At 38.8% G+C, this 20,276-nt stretch overlaps 1 protein-coding gene across 31 annotated transcripts in view; it reads left to right on the top strand.

The window, feature by feature from the left end:
- CELF4 (CUGBP Elav-like family member 4) overlaps positions 1-20,276 on the top strand; it is a 670,877-nt gene that overhangs the window by 215,141 nt on the left and 435,460 nt on the right. The gene's annotated exons all lie outside the window — the stretch shown is intronic.

The following is a 20,276-nucleotide window of genomic DNA, read 5'->3' as shown; positions in this document are numbered from 1 at the left end:
GTTTTTATACACTTTCCCCAAACATCTGTTACAGGTCACTGTCAGGAACAGGTTATTTTGTTACAGACTTTCAGTCTGACCCAGGATGACAGTTTTTACGTTCTGATTAATAGCCTTAATCCAACATCACCCACAACTCCTATAAATCCTCTTACCTTTTCTTTGGCTCTTACCTACCAGAACCCCAGGAGTGGGAACACTACAAAGAAAATGTTCCTTTCCCTTGCAGCAGAATCCAACTTTAAATCCAACACAGTCTACTGAGTTTATCATTCCTTTTTCTTTAAGCCTGGCCTTATCTGTTGTTATTGCCCCTCTTGGACCCAGAGCATTATGTGAAAGGAACGATGGTTGAAACCTACAGTTAAGGGCCAGGATGGTGGTCATTCCATCAAGAGAGGAGCACAGAGAGGTTTGTGTTACACCACAGTACATTGTGTTTTTGTTCCTGTGTTGTCATCATAGCACTATCCAACAGAGAAGCATTTCCTCTTTTTTATTTTTTTTATTATTATTTTTTTTAGGAAGCAAACATCTTACTTTTCAGCCTGCCAAACACATGTATACCAAAAACAGGAAAGAGAACATGTTCATAATCTTACAATGCTTACAAGAATACAACACATATTTTCATACTGGAATAAATGTTATGTTTGCAAGCAAGGCTTATTGCTGCACCTCTCCCAGGATGTTTTGAAGTGTGTTTCTTGTGGGCATAAAATTGTTTTCTGTAATACTGGTGAGGCAAAATGTCTTAGTGCATTTTGCTTTCTTGTGACAGAAAAAATTGTTCTCTGCATTTGCTGTACATACATGAACTTGAAGCCAAATTCTTCATGAGTTAGTCTTTCCAAATGATTAACAAGACTAGCGTAGGTTACACTAGTGATATTATTAGGTGATATTAAACACAGTCTGGCACTTCACTGTTTATCATTCCTGTTGCTATTCTTTTCTATCCAATATTTTGGTGGAAAAGAAGAAATAGGAAGTTTTTAATGGTTTCCCCATGATGCTGATGTGCTTGATTGATATGTGTTCATATGACTTTTTCTCCTTCTCCAAGTTCTGCAGCCATCTGCATGCAGAACAGCCTTTTTTGTGTGTTTAGTGTGATAGAGTCTCTGTTTAAGATCCCCAACTACTACCCTACAGGCAAGAATGAGAGAGAGAAAGAGAGTCCTTCTTTGTGGTAACTAACTCTTTATATAATGAGCCCTTTGCAAATTCTCCTTGCATACTTACCGACACCCCCGCAGTTACTTAAATGGGCATTATTGGTCACTAGGTCCCAAGGTCATTCAACAGAATGGGGTTGTTAAAAATAGGAATGAGGGTTCGAGGCACAGGGTCAAGAGAAATTAATTGAAAAATCTTCTACAGGCCTGACATCATCTGTGGAATGGCAGTGCCCAGACACCTCCAGCTGCTGTTGCGTTTCTTGCGAATGTAAATGAATGGCTTCCTTTGCGGTACTGGGGTATTTTCCAGGCTGGCTTGTTCATTTTATTATGTTCTTTTGCCTTTAATTTTATTTTTGTTCCTACAGTTCATCTTCTTAAGCAAATTTTTTCTCAGTGTCTTTTAGTCTTCTTTGCTGCCTTGTCCCCAGCTTTAACCTTTGAACTTTGGACAGATCCAATTAAATGTGAAGTTCTGACCAGCTTTGTAGAATCAGGCTCCCAAATGAAGGAAATGCTGTTTCTTTTACTATTCAACTTTATGAAATGGGATGCCTTAGTGGACTGTGGAGAATGCCCACCATTGCTGATGCATGGAAAAATATTTCACAAGCCAAAGTGCATTACTTCCCGTAGAGACAGAATTCCTCACCTTTGGAGATGGGTGGGTGTTGCTTTTCTTTATACCAGGTAAGAAATAAAAAGTTGTCACCTAAAAGGATCTGTAAATCTACTTCTTTCATCATCACACTTATCTATGCTAAGCCTCTGAGCTATTGCAGATCATGGTAAAAGGTGAGCCCTGAGGGGAGTTTCTAGGTCACTAGGATCCCATTCAAGAACTAACCACAAACCTAACCATGGAAAGTCTGGATGCTTTGAGGAGGGTGTCTTCTGCAGGGTGTCACAACTTGGGATTCACTGATAAATGTGTATAATGAAGACACATCTGACCTAACTGCCAAACTCTGTACACAGTCAGTGGAGAGAAATAGGCAATTCTAGAGGGTGACTCTCCTGACATCTATATTTGAATTAAAAGGATCGTCCTCTAGAATTTACTATTTCTCATGGGTTGTGAAGGTGACCTAGATGACTATCTCAGATGTAAATGCCAGTACTGTGGATGACTAAATCTGTACCCATGAATCTACTCCCAGTGTTCTGATGAAGATATGCCAGTCCTGAATTGCTTCTGGCTGTTTATGCTTTAGAGGAACCTGAGATCAGGACCTGTGTGCCAGGAGAACACCCCATCCCAGTGCTGGATTTTTTGTTTTGTTTGATTGTTGTAAAGAACAAGACAAGCAAGAAAACATCCCTTTTCAACAAATGTGACTGAAATTATGTACCTTTCCCACAGTGATTTTGAAATTTTGGTCCAGGATTGGTAATAAGACTGAAGTGTCTTCAGTCTTATTCCAGTACCTTAATTTTAAAATTAACTATTTTTACAACATTATATTTTCAGACCTTAAAGTCAGAATCATTTAAATTTGAGGTTCCTCATAGAGCCATATGGATTTTAGACTGTGAAGACCCTAAGAGGTGTTGGATTTTTTCCCTCCTCTGGTCAGAGAAGAACTTCACCAGGTCAGAAGTCCCACTACAAATACCAAATTCCCATCTAATTAGGGTATGGTGCTCAATTTGCCATTCATAACTTTTATCAGTCACCTCATCCTGCTCCAATCTGCTGTGGAGGATCACTTCTTTCCCTTTCTCTTTCTTTTTTAAAGGAAAAAAATATTATTAGGCTTTGAGGGCTTAAAACTGTTGCGGCTTGCACATCTCTAAAAATAATATAAATCAGTGCCGAGGGACCACTTGTATTTTGGCTGCATGAGGAACTTTAACAGCAAAAGAAAAAGGGGAAAACTCATCAGTGCGTAGATCTCAAAAACTAGAATGCTGTGTCTGCAGCCTTTCAGAAAGTTCAGAAACCCATTAAAAACTTTATTTTTTATTTTCTTTCCTTTGGTTTTTCTCTCTAGTAAGCTATTAAACCTTAACAAGGCTCTCATTTACACTTTTAACCAGGCTTGTAATACAGCAAACATGATCATCTCAATCTGGCTGCTTCTCTAGAAACAAGTATGAGGCAATTGCAGGAAGAAAGGTGCAAAATTTTACTTCTTCTTTAGCCTCTTATTTTGCATTTGTAGGTTACAATCTCAGATATAGACAGAAATATTAACAGCAGAGAGCAATAGGGTGCAGGAGGGATAATCTCCATATCAGCATGTAACAAGGAATACCAGAAAGACAGCTTGAGTGGTAGAGAGGCAGAGGGAGGTCAGCCAGCATTACCAGGACATGAAGAGTTAAACAGAGATCCATTTGTTTCACATTGCAACTCTTCAACTTCTTGCATTTTTTCCTTAGCTGATGTGGCCTTTTAAATTCACCTGGAAGAACAGAAAAGCTCTTCCAGGCATCTTCTTTATAGACTCATTTGTAAACACACATTTAAAAATTTCACACTGTTAATGATTCCCTTGATAAGCTGCTTGCTGAGGTAGCAGAGGATATTTAATGAATTTGAAGTGCTCCTCTAACCAACTCCATCCTCTTCCTCAGATGAAATACTGGCATTAAAAGTCAGATCTGACCCATGGTCATGTTATCTATTATCATTATATATATATAATCCCATGGGTCTGTTAGAGACAACTGTTAAGCCAAGTTCTCCCCTGTTGCCACACCAGCTCAAGCAACTGAGGAATGAATATCCTTAATATGAACCCATCCATCTAGCTGTTAAAGCACAGAAGATATTTCACACATAAACTTGAGATGGAGAAACAGTGATAAAAGCTAAACAATCCCTGAAGGCCAGATACCCAAAAACCAGAAGAATCAAGAAGAATACCAAGGTTGTCCCAACTCCCTGCCCTGTCTCTTACCTACAAGACAGACTTACTGACTGGATTTAGAGATCAAAGCCACTCACAGGGTTTCTTAGGGCTGTCTTAACCACATTTGTCAAATATTTTTCCTCCTGGCTTCTTGAACATCCTCTCTTCATCCTTTTTCTTATTCAAATGCACCGACTGTAAATCTGTTTAAGTAACATGATAATGACCAGAGGAATGGTTATGATGTCACTAAAATGAGCCATATATAATCAACCTAGTGTATTATTGGGAGCAGACAAGACAAGGAGATGGGTGAAAAGAGAGGGAAGAAAAGTGCTTGGAGTTAAACATCAATGTTCATTAGCTACCTCCTCAGAAGTGCTACTTTAAAGGTAACTGATCTGCTCCCTTACAGTTCTTTTGCCCCTTCAACTTCTGTTGCCGATATATTAGAAGTTTAATTTTGATAGCAGAAGTATTTCCCCCCCAGTCCCTTTGGTTTACAGTAGACTGTCTGATCTGTTTCACTGACACAGTACAACGGAGATGCTGCTAAGAGATATTAAAGTCAGGAATTATCAGCTCGGTAGCATAATATTATTTCAATCTCATCCTCAATAGATTGTCTGCATAGTGACATGCTGCCAAGGTGAAATGAATGAATGAACCTGGGGAGGTTCACTGCATGGTGAGCACAGGAAATGAAATAAACAAAGGGCAGAGAAATCCAGTGTTAAGGAGGAACAGGTATGTAGGATTTGGAAGGGTTGTCTTCACTGCCCTGCTAGAAATTGACCTCATGGTGGTACAGGGTTAGTTTTGTGTCTGGAGGGCATAGCAGGAGTTTAAACTCTTCTTGAATAGTGGAAATGGACTGGTCTGGTCTGGTTATGTGGATGAATTAATGAGAGAAAAGTAATAGCCCTGTTCTTGCTGTAAAGTATTACTTGAAAGATCTGAATCTGGTTCAAGGGAAACAAAACCCAATGAAACCCTAGACACAACCCTCCAAGTACAGCAGGATTGTACCAAATAGCAAATCACCAATGTTTAAAGGTTTAAATTATTGAATGTTCTGAGTTGGTATGTGGGAGAAAAAAATGTGTTTGTGCCACAATATTTCTTCATTCCTTGGCCAATTCATAAAAGCCATTTTTCCCCTTTTTCTTACTTTCACTATCTGTGCCTTGGGGTTAGACTTCAGTTCCTTCCCCAATAAGACTGTGATATTTCTTAACACCTGCCAGACATTTCTGAACATTATAGGGGAGGACAAGGACCTCCTTGTGCACATAGGGAGGGTCTGACTGAACCATGGGATCAGAGCCCCAGAGAAGGGCAGTTGTTGGTGAGGCACAGGCTAATCAGCTCAGCTGAAGAGTGGTCATGATAATTTTGTTATCTCAACCTGTTCACTGAAGAAATTATACAGTACTGCCATGGAGATCCCTAAGCAGCTCTGACTTAATCTAAAATTATAAATCTGGCTTCAAGGGGAAGGAACACAGTCTGTGTCTGTCCTTCAACTTTTGAACTCAGCTGATTTTGGATAAATTAAGCAGTGGAGGTAAAAAGACTCAGATACATTCTGCTTTAATATGAATTTTGGAAACAGGTAGAATGGTGAGGAAAAGGCACTACCACTGCTTCCACTGAAGAAAGAGCTAATTGATGTTGTCCTTTATTAGACATCAGAGAATCCAGTCACAAGCAAGCCATTGGCAAACAGTCCTCATTAATTTCACAGGTCTGAAATAACTTGTTCCTATTTAGGAACTAGGTTAAAATATTGAGGAAGCACCTTCCAGCTCTGTCTATCAGTAAACTGAAATACACTACAGAAAATTAACAGTATTAACAATCAACCTTTTGCTAACAACCAGCATAGACAACTGATTTTATGAGCCTCTGGGCAGCGCCTCAAGACTGGCTTTGCATGTACTTATTGTGCGTTGTGATAGATTTAGGTTGATTCTCACTTCAAAGTATTTCCAACTTTCCCTCTGCCTGTCCCACACTGTGTGCCTCTCAGCACAATTCTCACAGCCCATCAGAGAGAGTTGTCCATGATTCAGATTGCTGCACTCAGCCAAGACCGATGCAAGTCCCATTCCCCTTGTTTTCACTCTGTGCACCTCAGCTGGAAACACTCATCTACCTGCACACCCTAGACCTGCTGCTTCAACTGAAATCTGGCAGGAGTAACACGTTAAAGGTGCATCTAGTGGAACCTGAGCCCAGAGAAATGCCTGAAGTCGGTGCTTCATCCACTGCAGGCAGGGAAATCAGCCAGGAAAGGACTCACTTTCCTGATTAGGTCTTGATGAGCTGCTCTGCAAGCTTCAGACAAGAACGCCTTAATCTTGTAACTCATCCAAAACAAAGTAAACAAACACAGAAAGTGTTCAGCTCCATACACCCTTTTGCATCAACGTGGGTTCTGTTCAGAAAATTCATATTAATATTTTCATTTTGTCAAAGCTGTACAACCAGTGAATATCTCAGACTGCAACCCAAGCCCCACAAAAAACTAACTTCACTTCCATTTGATGTTTGGAGATAAAGAAGAGACAGAAGCAGTGCCACCTGTGCTCTGTAGCATGAGAATGATGGTCCTGAGTCACAAATATCACAGACTGCAGAAGGAACAGGTAGATGTAAAATTTTCTTTTGTCCTACAGCAACTTCCTTCAGTTGCCTTCAAATTGAATACGTTTAGACAAAAATATGAGTAGAGTCTGAAGAAAGCTGCAGGATCTATAGGAATTATCAATGGGACACCACAGTCCCATATGGGTGTTTTTACCCTTCCTACTTATCTATTTCTGCAGCAGTTCAGGTTTTCTTCCAAGAGCCAAGTGTTGCCCACAAAGAAAGAGTTCTACCCAATGACAGATTTGTGAGGATTTCACACATTTTTAATGATTATTTAGAGTAATGTTATGATCTCTCAAATTTACTGTCCACAAGGAGAAGGGTGGGGCAGGTAAATCCACCCACATGAGAGATCCTGAGTGCTGCCCAGCACTCACTGCATTTGTCTAGATGATAGGAAAGCCTTTTTACCTGCTCTTTTCTTTGTTTGCTGAAGAAGGATTTGAATCTTTGCCTTCAGTCTTCCTAAATGAGTCCCCTAATGGCAAAACTTTCATGCCTGCACCCCCTTTCCCTACAAATGTTTGATTATTTATAAAAGATAAAACTGTTCCAATTGTAAGGACTGACAGGTTAAGGTACATAGGATGTTAAAGCCTCAGGCAGAAGCTTCTGCCTTCTCTGGTCTCCAAGCTTGAACCCAAGGTGAGTACCTTGGCTCTCCATCTATTCAAGGTCTCCCTGACTGCCATCCCCTTATTCTGGAATGAATAAAAGCAAACTAGACATCAGACACTACATATGAAAATCCCAGGGGATTTATAAACAAAACAATACCTGACTGATTTTAGACATTTTCTTCTCTGTGTTATTAGGGGGGAGAAAGAGGAGCTGTTTTTTTTGGTTTTTTTTTAATCAATGCTATTGACAGAAAATTAAAACTGTTGCTGAATTCTGTAGCAAAGACTTTAAAATGCATGCATACATTTTGCATTACGGAATGCACACTGACTTCAATAATTTATCTCTCTAGAATTGTTTTTATTTATGTTAAACTCTTCAAAGTTTGAAAGGACTTTTTCTTAAATCAAATGGTGCAAACTATTTCAAGTTTTATAGATATTTTCCACACAGTTAAAGGACAGATTTCAGGGGTTTAAACCTTTCAGATCTGTGGAGGCTTGCCAGTGGGAGCTATTTTCGTGATACTAGAGCCAGTCTAGAATAAGACTCTGTTACTTTGTTCATTTTTGTTGCTTGCTGCATTATTGATGCAGGAATGGAAAAGAGTAAGAAGTGGTGAGTTAAACAGGGACATATCAGTTGGTCCTGGTCCCTTGCAGCCTGTCCTTCTGTCTAGGACTTTCAGCATCAGTCACACACTTTCAAAGAGTTTTAGAGATTTATTCAAGGACACCCAACCACTGGATAATTAAAAAAAAAAAAAAAAGCCACCACTATTCAGCACTTTTAGTAGACTTCTGGAGTCACAGTACTTCTAGGAAGTCATTGGATAAATCAGATTATGTTTCATCTTGCAGACGAAGCAAATACATATTTTCATGCTGACAAAACCAGTTACAACTGGTGATCTTCTGGCGCCTAAAGCACCACCTCTTTCTCCTGAGTGAGAAATATTTTTTGGCTTGGGAACCTCAGAGGAGAAAATGATTTCAAATACCTTGACCTTGAACTCAGAAAGGTGAGACAAGGTCTAAACAACTGGCTTAGGAAAACTGAGGAACATTAATTGGGACTGTATAGGAACATGGGAGATTCCCACATTTCATGGGACTGAAAGAACTGAAATTCAGTTCATGTCTGAAAGAAAATACCAGAGGAAAAGCAAACAAACACACAAATCCCAGACACCCCTCAAAAGTTACATCTCAGGAAAAGGAACTTTGTCAGCAAGGTGAGTTGGAGATTGGTAAACTGGATGAGGGTGGTTTGGAGTCTGCTGCCAGTTGCTGATTGTCTGATGGAACTGATGGGAACACTGGCTGAGCCTCTGCCCTCCTTGTGTTTATTAGCATTCACACCATTCACTGGCCACCCCCTTGCACCAAAGACATTTTCTGAGGTTGCTAATTTTCATGAAAGCAAGTGGGGTCACTTTCCACCTTTTTTCCTCATCTCGACAAGGCTCGTCCCCTAGAGAGCTGAGAAGAAAGGCGCTTTCTTGTTGTCATCTGTGCAATTATCAGCTTTGAACACGATGGCAATTTGTTGTTGTTGTTGATTTCCTTTGTTATGCAAATGTAGCAGCTCATTCTCTGAGTGCTTTTTTCCCCCACACAGCATAAAAAGGAATATTACACATTTAATTTCATGTTATCATTTGTTTCCCTCTGAGATTTCCTCCAGCCATTTTTTGGTCTTCTTCAGGCTAGTGGGAGCTAAGCAGTGGCATTTTGAATTCTGACTTTGTCACTTCTATTTACTTTTTATCATAAAGGGGTATTGTCAATAGGTCTTATGTGGCACCTATAAAACCCATTTAGGAATTTAAATCTCCACTAAAACACAGCATTTATTCTTCCTTTTATGATTTATTAGTAGAAGCCTAAATTCCGCTTTTAATAGTCTACCCATTTATATTCAAAGCAATCAGCTTACATGCTGCACAAGCCTTAAAATTGTTAGTGCACAACTAAAGAGAATAAAAGCAGGAGGATGTAGACAGAGGCCTAAGCCAGGAAGTTCAGAATAGAATTCAAATTAGGACTTCTCCAGGGCTTTAAGATGCTGTATCTCTCTGACACTTATTATGATTCAACTCCTCTATGTATCCTGTATTTCACCCTTTGGGAAGAAAAACAATATTTGAAATCAAGAAGCAGGAATATATTTTCTCTTTTTTTTTTTTTTTTAATTATTTTTTTATTATTTTTTTAATCACATAATCAAACTGGTTCACTCATAAGTATAAAGCACTCAAGAAGTTGGACACTCCTCTGACTAAATTGTTCAAAACTTACCAGTCTGAACAGCTAAGGTGGCAAGCAGTCAAAAATAGTTTTTTAATGCTAACTGTTCTTACTCATTTTCAGACAAATTTAATGGCTGTAATATGTATTTTTTTTAAATATCAAAGTGAGTAATAACACTTGTCTGTATTAATGCATAGAATAAATGAAAGAGTCTGATGAGTACTTAGGTGTTTTCAAGTTTTTTATTAATTGAATTTCTTTCCTCTGAATTTTGAGAAAGAGTAAGTGGAACAGGACAAAGCTCTTACCTCTTCTGGCCAATTACTGGTAATTTGTACCTATCAATAATTGCAGATTCCTATCTCTTGATTTACATATTTGGAAGGCTATTTGTTGGATGTCAGTTTAATTTGTCTTCCTTTTGATCTCACTGGAATAAATCTAAAAGTCTTCAGATAAATGAATGACTCTGGAGTATCACTATCATAACAAAAATTATAATTTGTCTAAGGCATGCATAAAATACCACATACCTTTTAAGGGTTAAAGTATTAACCCAAATTTTTCCTACAACCTGACATCTTTTGCTCTCATGTTATCATCATTGCACACAGAGGCAATCTCAGAAATCGTACATCAAAAATGGGACTCAGAAGTTATCTATTTATGACAGAATATCTCTTGCTGATGAACTCTGTTGCAAATGATTTTATGCCTGGTGGGTTTTAAAGGAGTTCTCACAGATCATTATTGAGGTTCTGAGGAATGAATATGAGGGAGGATGCATCAAAATGTGGCCAGTTTAAAAATATCTTCTACTATAGGTATTAGTACTGTCTATTGATGAGCATTGTAGTGTGCATAGCAAGCTTTATCTTCACTGTAGATTTAGCAACATTCTAAGCTGGAGCTGAAATAGGTTTCTTGATGCAGCTGTGGTTCATCCAGTCAGCACACATAACAGCCTGGTCTGCCTTCCAGTCTGAAGTATGAAAACCAGAAGCATGTAGCAAGGTAGTCCCCTAAGTTCCTTTTAAACTCTTTGCATTTCAGGCCATTCCATATAAATATGTATAAACTGCATGTGGAATATCATGCACAATACCTTTTGCTATTTACCTGCACAATATTATCTGTGTTTTGTTCTTAAGGGTGAGCATCAAGGTCTATGGTGAAACTAACATATTGTTTTATTCACTGCCTTTTATGCTTTTGTTTAAGGTGTATTTGCTTTGGTTTTGGTCTTTTTCTATCTTCTCAGGAGGAAATGTAGAACTCAGCACTTCACATATGCATTTTCATACAGACCTTCTAGTGAATGTGGACCACAAGAGGCTTTCAGGTATTCCCCTTCCCTGGGTGGGGTGATGGTGTGTGCACCAGGTGAATGAGGATTACATTTCTGCAGAGACAGATGCAAGGCACAGAGCGAGCATGGTGACCAGTTTAAATCCTTAAGGGCAGGCCTAAATTAAGTTTCCTCTTAAAGGAAAGGGTAATGAATTTAGCTGTAGTTTGTCTAGCACAAGCTCAGAGCATTTCTTTAATGGAGCCTAACTAACTCTGTCCATTGCTCTGCAGATCCCAGTCAGGCTCTTTTCCACACCTGCAATGGAAAGATGATGTGGGTCACTCCTTCCAGGACTCACAAAGCCTTAGATGAGTTTAGAATTTTACCCATTTCTCACTCCCAGTCATGTGCTGGGCACAAAAATAGGTCATAACTTCTACCCTTCTTTTAGAAATGAGACACTTCTCACAGCATAATCCAGACATCCCTGGTGAAACTCGGCTTTGGATCTCTGTGCTCACTCTTCTAATTATCAGTGCTACGATAAAATGTCTTCACAAAGGACAAACTACTTCCATAGCATCAGTCAGTATCATTTAGATTCCAGTGCCCTTGCTGACTAGGTTTATAAAAATGACATCTACATCCCAAACTCTTGGAGCAGAAGAAGCATCTGCCTCTGAGAACAGCCATTTTTTTTTTTCTTCTTGTATTATGCTCATAGTGATAAACAAAGCCTCTTTTGAAATATTCATGCTAGTGGCCCACATGGGGTATAAAATATCCAGAAGGTAAATAATGAGCTAAGGTTTCACAAAATATATCCCCAGACAGAATGGATCACATCGACTGCTTCCAAAGTCCCAGAAAAATAAGTCCCTTAAACTTATTCCTGCCTTGGATAATGATGTGTTTGTGGGAACAGGTGATTTCACTCAGTGTCACAGGATATTGCAGATCTTTGGAGTTATAATATTTTAGGGGCATATAACCACGAAATTTTTCTATATAGCCCACAGTTAGTCCTCACTAAGCAGGTGTTTTAGCATGGTGCTGAGTTTGGCCTTGGATTACCTATTTTTCACTATAGATATTGAGCCTAGAGTAAAATCTTGACCAGCTATTGCTTACATAGCTTTTTTTCAGAACTGGCACTTCTTGAGCCTGCCATATAACAGGCCATGGACATTACATCTGCTATCAAACTAGTACACAGACGTAAGAAAAATAAGAAATTACCAATTTTTCATCAGTGAAAAATTTATGAATTTTGAAGACAGTGTTCAGTCATCAGCAGAGTCCTATTCAAGGCAAGCAAGCAAAATCATCCTCTATCTGCAAATTATTCCTTTTGTAGTCCCATAGCTCATCCTATTGGTCTCCATTTTACAGACGTACTGTCTGTGACCATCCAGTCCCTTTATAAAACACCTAATAATGTCCTTCCACACAATCTCCTGTGGTGGCAAATTCCAGAGGTTCACCACTTACTGCATAAAGAAGTTTTCCTTTTTAAACAAACCCAACACTACTTCCCTTATTTCCTTACTTCTCTTATTGCATGATGTGTTGAACAACATTTCCACATTCAGCTCACCCCGTGCTTTCACCTTTTGTAAATCTTTATGGTATCAGCCCTCAGATTCCTGACTTGTCTCAGTCTTTCAATTTCCCTTCAAGAAGCAGCCACCCCATCACCCTGATCACAACATTTGCCCTTCATTTCACCTTCTTTAACTTCAGTATGTCTGTCTTGGGAAGTGTGGGGAAGAAAAGTACACAAACTCTTTTTGTGCTCACGATGCACAACACTTTTAAGTACAAAGTATGTATCCCGTCTTGCTATCCACACCTTTGTGATGGTGCCCAGAATCTCACTGGCTTTTTCAGCAGCCACTGCACACTGAGTCAAAGATTTCAGGCACCTGACAACATGAAACCAAGATTTCTCACCTGAATTATAGCTGCCACTTTCATGTTCAGCTTTATGAACATTCAGTGATTGTTCAGGGTTTTGTTTTTCCTTACTTGCATTAGTTTAGGTTTATCCACATTGGACTTTATTTGTCAGCCATTTGTACACTTTTATGAGATGTGTCTGCAGCTCCCTGTCAACAGAAAAGCGGTTATCATATCTACAGAGTTGGATATTCCTCTGCTTATTTTTTCTCCAGGTCATGGAGGAAGATGTTAAATAAAATTGTTTTCAGGACCAATCCCTATTGACTTGTCTCTTGAAAAGACTCTGCTCTTTAATATTCCTTGCCTTTCGTCCATGCATTTACAGTCCCCCTGCTAGAACTTCAGCAGATTATTGAGGTGGGTTTTCCCTTTGCAGAAACCATGCTGCCCAACAAAAAATATAGTTCATGTAGTGCATGATTTTATTGTTTATTAGAGACTCTGTCATCTTTCAAGGGATGGAAGTCAGACTCACCAGTCTGTAGTGCCCAAGATTTCCCCTAGAGTCCTATACACTCTGCGTGAGGTCAGTCTTTGATTAGAATTTATAGCCTGTCAGTATTAGTTTTGATAGCTAGGTTAGGAATCTCCTCTCATGGACTTTCTTGCACAGTTAGCCCCCAAAATAGAACGATAAAAATGTGCTTCCATTTGAAAAAAGCTGACATTTTACTCTTCCCCTTTTTTTTTTTTTTTTTTTTGAATGAGTGAAATTAAAAGCTAACACTGATTTCATCATTAAAACAGAGTGAAGCCAATGTAGCTTTGTGCCATGCAAAAGGTAGAGAGAGGAACACACCAAAAAATATGCAAAAAGTGCCTTCTCTCACTACAGTAGAACATTGTGTAAGAATTTGCTCACAGGGTGGTTTTTTCTGGCTTTGTAGGATAAGGATGTCATTCCTTATTCTGTTTCTGCTTTAGAAATAGCATATCTAGGACTTTCAGACTCTTAACACAAATATCATCTCTCTAATAAGATGATGTGAAATATGAATGAGTCTTTTTACTGATTACTACTACAGGGATGAAGAGCTAGGACAGTCCAGCAAGACAGAGATATACCAGTCCTTTCCTAAGTGTCTCATTCTGCTGATTCAAATGTCTTTGTAATCAGAGTTGTTTGAACAGAATCAAATTTACTTGTAATGAGCCATATAGTGATTCTTTTGTCTTTTTTTTCCTCCTTTTTTTTTCCTCTTGTCTTCACATTAATTTCTGCAAAATAGCACATCAGATTTTGTAATGCGCTAAGCAACTGTTTCTCAATTACACCAAATTTTACTGCTCCTCAGTTGACTTTTAAAGACATGGCAACTTCAATATTATCAAAGGTACTCCTTATAATAAAGTCTACGGTAATTCTTCACCAGTTTCATAAAAGTTTCAGTACCAAATTACTCCATGAATACTTGAGTAAGTAATACTTTCTACCAAATTCTTAGAGTTGTTTCTAGAACATCATAGATCCATGGCAATGAAATCCAAATTACCCACAACGGTAAACTGATAATTGCTGCACACATCTACGTTATTTTTTATAAGTTTTTTTTCCTAACTCATCTTTTTTAATGCATGATTTTGAAAGTGTACTACAACTAGTAAGAAGTGGTGCATATATCTTTGGACTTTAATAGAACAGTAGAGGGATATAGGAGGTTCAAGGGGAGCAATGATGAAATAGAAACTACTTTATTTATGAATTATGAAAAAAAGGGGAAAAAAAATAAGTTGGTTCTTTCTTTTGGTTTTACTTAAAGCTTTGTCCTTTCTAAAGCAGCTGTTTAGGGTCTCTTCACAGACCCCCTCTGTCCATCCATCACTCAGTGTGTGTCTTTTCCAGACAGCTCATCCAGTTGCTAAATCTCTCTGCCTTGCCCTCAGCCCACTGCCACAACATTTCATATATATGAGGGACACAACTTTATTCTTATAGTTTCTCTCCTTCTTGTGTGTTTTAACAACCTGAACTGGGAACTTTATTCCTTGTTGAGGGACTTCAAAGTACTGTGAGATATTTATATATGAGTCAAGACTCTTATACTCAGATACTTGAGAAATGGTATGAAGGAAGATGGTAGAAAATCCAATATGGTCACAGACCAGAAAGAAGATGTCATCTTATGTGAAAATATCTCCACATGTCCTTTATTCACGTCAAGGTCAGTAGAGATAATGGATATTATGTATTAAAGTTTCTGTGCACAGCAGGCTATAGAGATTCATGTCCAGGTTCCTGCAGCAGGTGGACATTCCACATGGAACAGGCTGTACATATAGGAACTGTTTCATCACTTAACAATGACCATCAACTGCAACAGTCACAGATGACTTTCTTCTCTCTCCATCAGGTGTCCCTATCCTGAGTAAAATGAGTTCTCTCCTCAGAGCCAAAGTGTGAGATGTGTTACTTTTAGATAGAGCTGTCTTGCACTTTTTAATTTCCTGTTTAAGCTGGAACGAAACATTGCCAGCAACCCCAGCAACTTATGCTAGTAATTTTTCAGAGACACCCACTTTCAAACATTACACTTTCCTTCCGTTTTTCCTAATATTAAAATTTGTCCCTATGATAAAGCGAAGGGGTAAAAGAACCAGGCATTCCAGTTATCTCCAGCAGTATGACGACCCGTTAACATTGAGGATCAAGGCAATATGCTCTGGGCTGCAGAATCCTCCCAAACACCAACAGCAATTCATCATCTGTCCTGTAGCAGAAGCACTGGCATGAATCTCCACAGCTGGCTGAATGTGGTGGTGTACTCAGTTCTGCTGGGTCTTAAATTGGTTTTCAACCCATCTTTGTGAATCATGGGCAGCTGGAGAATCAAAAGTTTCTGTTGAAAACACCAAGGTGAAGAAACCACATAATTTTTGCTTATTTATTGGAGGACTAAATTCAGCAGAGACCCAAGTACTCTAAATTACAGCCTGAGACATGTTTGGAAATAGTTTACCTTACCTTCTTCATAGCCTCTTCCTTTTCTGGGACAAAAAGGGACTTGGTGACCAGCATCGGTACCTGTGCTGCTGTAGGCGGAAATTAAAATCCTGTGAAGCTGCCACAGTGAAAGACATTTGTCAGTGAAAATACAGTATAAGAATAGAGGTTTTTGCTGTTCCTGGACACATAACCCACTCAGCTGTCACAGGAATAACCAATGCAACAAAGTGAAATTCATCTCCCTCAGCATAAGCTGAATAATGAGAGAGCAGATTCCTGTGAATTCTTTATATTAAGAGTTAGGTATGACCTGTCAGAGCTTAGATGGTGCTTCAGTGCAGCTGAGTTCACATGGCTTTTCAGTGCTAAGGCACTTCCTAGAATATGACAGGAACTTCTGCCATCACAGCCTGGCTTCAGAGGTTCCCTGTGGATGTCTCCTGACTCCCTCTGTGGCCATGTAGCCTCTATTTAAGACCTTTGCAGTGATGACAGTGCTCATGACCATTTTGACCTTTCTTAAGTTATTCATTCCTCCTTTCAGAGTTCCTTTTTCCTCATTTTCTGTAGTGGTTGATCTTTTGGTTTAATTATATTAATGTTGTGCAGTGCATCGATTGCCTAGAGATGGGTCTGTTAGAGAACTGTACAGGAACAAGATTTTGCAGCAAATCCTTTGTTGTAGAAAGAGATACAAAATTCCCATCTTTGCCCTGAGGAACTGTCAATGTGACAATTTTCACTTCCCCTACAACTCATGAGGAAGGTGTCTTTTTGATGCAGCTGGTGGCTAGAGGAACTGTGATCTTTGTACACATTTTCTCTGCCAAATACATGATTGAGACAGTCCTCACAGCAGAAAAGACAGTGTGGTTTATAAGCACTGCAGTGAGGGAGGTGATCAGGAAGTGACAATAGTGGACCTTTCTTAAGCTCCTGTCTGACTTGTCAAAATGCAAGAGAAGGAATGAGATGCAATTATGTCTGAGCCTTGACTAGCATAAAATGAGAAGATAGTAACACCTTCAAGCAACTGTAATTGCTTGGGTTTTTTTGCCACTGAGATGGAGACCCATTTAGGATGAAGTTTCTGAAGAGATTTTCAGCATTTTAAACTACTCATCAAGCTGAAAGTTATGTGAAAGCAGTGAATTTCTTTAGCGGTCTGGTGCTTGGATTCAAAGCATTGACAAGAGGCAAAAATCACAATTATCTATGTAGTTTAAGGCAAGAGGATAGGCTGTGAAGTCATCACCAGTAAAGGGGCCACTAGTAAAGAGCTGAATATGAAAGTGCTTGTTGTGAGTGTGAAGCAGAGGCCTCAATGCATGGTCCTTAATTTAAGACATTTTCTTCTTTTATCCAACTCTAGATCTACCTGCTCTGCTCCCCTGCTTACTTCTTGAAATTTCTCATGGGAAACCACTTCCCTGGTTGCAGTAATGTCATGCCAGCACAGCAGAGGACAAAAGGATGAGAGGACAGGAAGACTAAAGGCAGAGTCTCTACTCCCTTTTTTCCCTCACCTCAATATTCCTAGAAGTATTTGTTCAGGTCCAGCAATAATTAGGCTAGGGCTTATGTAAGACAACCTCTGAGAGATAAAATTAATGTCATGCTTTAGCAGCACTAAAAACACAGTGATACTGCACAATACATTTAGGTTTTTTAGGAGTTCAGGCCTTCTCTTCAGCTATTAACTTTTCATGGTAAATACAGAAGTGCATAGAAAGCATCTCCATGTGGGGTTTATCACAGAAAATAGGGACTCTCAGGCTTCTCTGACTCATATCCTACTCCTGTGCAAAGAAAACAGTAAATGATAAAAGTACAATGAATAACAACTTGGATTGGGGTATAAGGGATAGGGAGTGGAAAAAAACCTTCTGTTAATTTGAGGAAACATTGTGAGTCCTTACCTAGTAAAGTTCCCATTTACTTCACTGACTACACCAGGTGCCTCCCACAGCTAGAATTTTAGATATTCCGAGCAGACCAGACACTTTCAAAGCTTAAAAGAATCCTCTTCATGTAGCAAAAAACTGTATGACAACTTAAAGCATTCTCATGCACCTTGAGAGTGCCCCAATGTTTTCTGACAGCTGACAAACTAAAAAGGACGAGGCTGTCAAATGCAAAGAATGGTTCCCCTCCTTTCAGCTTCTGTCCCTCTGGTCTATTCAATTAGGATTGATCAAGCTGTGTCAAAGGTCCCTCCTCTGTTTCAGTGGCCACCAAGAGCTTTCATGATGACTAATGATAGGCTATCCCTGAAAAGAAAAGGAGGAGAAATAGAAAGGATAACACAAGCGTTTCTTTTTTCCTTTCTTTCTTCTCTCCTTATGTTCCAATTAGGCACATTACCTTTACGGTGCACTAAATGAATTTATTATAATTGTCATTGTTCAATGATACACCAGGCTCTTCTACTTTCCAACATTTGCTCTCAAGTGGAAACCACCACTTACTCAAGCAAAACAAGATTTAATCATATTTGGTGAAAGACGAGGTAGAAGATAAATATTTTTCTTCCTCTGAAAGATATCTAAAATATTTGAATCAGATATGGATAGCAAAGGGAATTAGGTAACATTGCTGATAAGAAACATAAATTTCTTAGGTATCTTGCATAAGTTTAAGAAATTATGCTGAGCCATTCTATCTCTGGTACTAGAATTGAGGAAATGATCCAATCATCCTTTGGCAGTTCCCATTCCTGTTCATATTTCTCCTAAACTTTTTTCTGGACTTTTTGCCTGCTTAATACTAATATTCAGGTACAATTTACACTTGAAGGTGTATGCTGTACTTCTCTTTGGGAGCATATGTAAAATTGTTGGTCCATGGCAGCCATTTCAAGATTATTTTTGTCTGTCAATCCTAAAATTGGGTGCAATTTGTAGCAGATATTTCCCAAGTCTTAAATTAGATCAGCACCAGAAGGACAGAATGGTCTGCACCAGTTTAGATGAAGATGATGGAATGACACTATGAACAGAATATAAATTTATTATAATAATTCTTATTATTGCAATAGCAATATAAAAACTGTATCTATCTCATTATCCTAGAAACTAGACAAGGACTGTCAAAGGTTCCCATCAAACATCAGTTACATACAGGATATAGGCCTCTATCTAATTAAAAATTCTCTATTAATTTCTAAGGGTTAATTTTCTCTTAGAGCTAAAATATATAAGAGAAAGGAATGGGGAGATCCTAAGAGATTTGGAAAGCAAATAATGCCCGAGAACCTAAATCTGTTAGAGTAACACAGGTCTAGGGATTTTCCTTTCAAGTTCACACAGAACCTCCTGATTTTCACAATCCTATTCATGTCTAGCATAAAATCTTTGAAAATTTCTACTTTGTCTTAAGAACAAATTATTAGCCTTGGCCTCTGAGTGAATTCCTATCACAAGATGCCAGCAGTTGATCTACCAGTGAATTTCCTAGGATGGTCATGTTGAAATATTAGTGACAAAAATGTTGTGAAATTAAATTTTTTTCTTTTGTTTTCACAGAGGGTTATAACATTTACTGTTGATAGAGTTTTTCCTACTCTGACCTGAAAGAAGAACCACTCATTTATAGCCAGAAAGTTTTATCTGATTTACCAATCTTTTTGTAATACTTAATAGCTTCCCAAAAGGACTGAAACTGAGGGATTTCCCATCTTCCAGTATAACTCAGTGGCCACCCACTTTCTGTCTTTCCTTGAAGCCATTGAAAATTTTCCCTTAGATGGAAAAAAAATCCATTAGTATCAGAAATAGAAATTAAATTTAAATACTGAGGTCGTGCAGTATTCTGATTCTGTAACAACACAACACTACATTTATCCTGAGATTTTGTACAGAAGGATCCTAAACCATGATGCAAATACTGTAATATTAGCACTCACAGCCTTGAAGCATCAACTATTATAATTTCTCAGCCCATGAGGAAATGAGGCAGACACAGACTGAATTAATCCAGGTTCACAGACAGTCGGGAAGGGTCCTGACGATTTTGATAATCAAAGGCTACAGGGATCACACGCAGAGATGCCCTGGGAAGGTGAGGGGAAGTGACAACTACCTAATTACTTAGGCAGATCATCACTTTAATCACTTATTGTATGTTTTACTGAACCCCAGAAGTCATAAGAACCATCACTGGTGAGGAGATGCCATAACTGTGCATAGCAAAGACCAAAGTCTCACAGAGCTTGCAGTCTAAATCACTTCCTACTGATACTGAAATGTAGCTCACTGGCTTTAAAATGAAGTCACAAATTCCAAGCTAATAAGTTTTTCTGCCATTATTAACATTAACTCCTCATGGAAACAGAACTGCCAGCCCCACCAGCAGGAGCTGAGGAGGTGGTGTTGTAAGACAAGCAGGTTTTGGGAGCAGCAAAAAGTCATGGAGCAAGGGAAAAGAGGAGGAGGAGGAGACAGTGTCAGGGAGGTCCATCTTAAAAAGAAAAAAGTGGGGAACAACATGTCCAAATGCACAGATGAGGAGTGG

Source organism: Poecile atricapillus, chromosome Z (genome assembly GCF_030490865.1).
Source record: "Poecile atricapillus isolate bPoeAtr1 chromosome Z, bPoeAtr1.hap1, whole genome shotgun sequence".
Lineage (NCBI taxonomy): Eukaryota > Metazoa > Chordata > Aves > Passeriformes > Paridae > Poecile > Poecile atricapillus.
This window is presented reverse-complemented; position numbering and strand designations above follow the sequence as displayed.